The sequence below is a fragment of the Mastomys coucha genome, unplaced genomic scaffold (genome assembly GCF_008632895.1).
Source record: "Mastomys coucha isolate ucsf_1 unplaced genomic scaffold, UCSF_Mcou_1 pScaffold1, whole genome shotgun sequence".
NCBI classification, from domain to species: Eukaryota; Metazoa; Chordata; class Mammalia; order Rodentia; family Muridae; genus Mastomys; species Mastomys coucha.
Genome location: NW_022196891.1, coordinates 80,245,321 through 80,247,675, shown reverse-complemented (window position 1 = coordinate 80,247,675; position 2,355 = coordinate 80,245,321). Strand labels below are relative to the sequence as shown.

Sequence of the window (2,355 nt, the reverse complement as noted above, 5' to 3'; positions counted from 1 at the left end):
AAAAAAAAAAAAAAAAAAAAAAAAGAAAATAGATGCCTATAAATATTGGCTGTTCGTACTTACTAGCTACTGTAGACAGTCAGATTGTCCAAAGTCACCCAACATCCATGCCTTCTGGGACGCATGCATGCCCTTGACTGACACCCCACACTGACTTCCCTTGGATAGCCCCACCCATACTAACTCCACGCTTGTGACTGGCTTTGGCCAATGAAATAGCAGCAAATTTGAGGTAAGCAGAAGCTCTGAACTCATTTGTACATCCGGGCTTGTCCTCTTGGACAGCTCCAGGCTGTTAAGAAGCCACACTTAGGAGTCATGAGACGCCGTATGAAAAGAGGTTTCTGAGAAAGAAACACTGATCATTTTTACAGGGCCTAGCTCCAACCAAGGTCCCAGCCAGATGTAGCCCAGCAGATGGATGACCTTCTGCTCTTAAATGGAGCAAATGAATCATGCAGCAGAACCTGGGTAACCCACAGAATCACATGTCTCTTCAGACATAATGTGATTAGAACCACAGCTCAGAGAGAAGCAGGGGGTGGAGTTAGTTTGGTGTGAAATCCAGGACAGACTGGGAGTGGAAGGCGTGGTTAATTGAATATTCCAGGGTAAGATAACTCACAAACATGATTCAAACAAAGCCTCCGTGACTGAACCAACCATTTCCTCCTTTTTCACAGGGATCCCCTTGTCTGCGCAGGCGCCTACCCAGACAATAAGCCTCCATGTGCTGGCCGGCTGTTGTGCGCTTCCCTGATCTTGCTGAAACAGAAGCACGGTGGAGAATCAAGCCCTGGCGATGAATATCTCCATTGCGAATGAGTTCTGTCCCCTCTGCTTATGCTTCTTTCCTAAACAATCTACATTGTTGTGACTAGTTGTATTTGAGGCGCGACCCCTGTTCCCTCAAAGATCCCAGAAAGGGAAGCATTTTATTTGGTGGCACAGATGGGTGATAAGCCTGTGAATTAATATGGTCCTGGTTTCTTTCAGCTTTGCTGACTCTAGGACCTGCCATCCCTGTATAAATCAGTGTTCTCATGTCGAATACAGGTTTGCCGAAAGACGCAAAGTCAATTTGAACTAGCTTATGTAACAAAATAGGGTTAATCCTGGAAGGATACTAAGGTATCCCATGGGCTCCAAGAGAAGTCTCCACAGTGTCTAGAACAGTCTGATGAGAAACTACCGGGCTGGCGAGATGGCTCAGCGGTTAAGAGCACTGACTGTTCTTCGTGATTTCCAATCCTAACAACCACATGGTGTCTCACAACCATCAGTAATGGGAAAAAAAAAATCAAAACAGAAACCTCTGGGTCCATAGTGAGGCAGGGCCAGAGTGAGGCAAGACCGGAGCAAGAGGGGAAAAGGGAAGGGGTGGGGAGTGGGGCGTGGGGGGTGGGGAAGAAACTACCAAAGCAGGTGCCCTCCGTTTCTCATCTGCAGGGAAACAGAAGAATGCTCGGTTCATTTTCCAATTCCTCTAACCAGTGACTGTTGTTCTGGACCTCAGCTCCAACTCCAAACACACAGGAAACAGATTCTGAACAGCCCTCCCCTGCCCTCTGTCAATCCCGAAGTTCAGGTCCTGTGGCCAAGGAGGTGAAGACATACCATAGTAACGGGGTTGTAGGGCCTTTTTCTCCATGATGAGGTTTCTCAGGAAAGGCGACTCAAAATGATCCCAGCAGATAATGCTGTGGCTAGTTGATGTGAAAATTGAAGAAAACCACTTAGCCACAATTAGGCACTAAAATTCCCGTGTCATTTATAATTTTTAATATTTGTGATGTGCCAAGTTGTCTGGGCCCAGGTTAAAGACCATCTGTGATACTGTTTCAGTGAGACCAGCATTTACATACAGTGCAGGGGTGTGAGGGGTGGCACCCCATAATTCCATCAAAGGCCTGAGTGGAATACAATGTCCGGGATGGAGAATTTTCTCCTGCCCTTCTGCTGTCTTCCTATTTAATCTTAGACACCTTGTTTCTTCTTGTGCTCCTGGCCTGGGGTTTGGGCCACCCACTGCCCATCCCGGTCCATTCTTAGCCCTTGAACTGGGCGTTAGGTCACTGCTTGCCCCATCCTACAACATTCTCGGGTTTTTGGACTCAGACTGATCTGTTCTACCACTAACTTTCCTGAATTCTCAGGATGCAGGTGGCAGACTGTGGGAGTTCTTGGCTTCTGTGATCAAGTGAGCCCTTTCTCATAATAGTATCTATTCAATTCCCCATAATAACATCTACCTACCTTCCCACCCACCCACCCCTACCCTCCCACACCCACCTACCCACCTACCTGCCACCTGCCCACCCACCTGCCCACCCCTGCCCATCTTCCCACCTACCC

At 47.9% G+C, this 2,355-nt stretch overlaps 1 long non-coding RNA gene across 1 annotated transcript in view; it reads left to right on the top strand.

The window, feature by feature from the left end:
- The first annotated feature begins 1,407 nt into the window (after nucleotides 1-1,407).
- Nucleotides 1,408-2,355, top strand: part of LOC116068217 — a 5,637-nt gene continuing 4,689 nt past the window's right edge. Inside the window, exon 1 of the long non-coding RNA XR_004109500.1 lies at nucleotides 1,408-1,605. This is a non-coding gene — a long non-coding RNA (uncharacterized LOC116068217). The remainder of the gene's footprint in view (nucleotides 1,606-2,355) is intronic.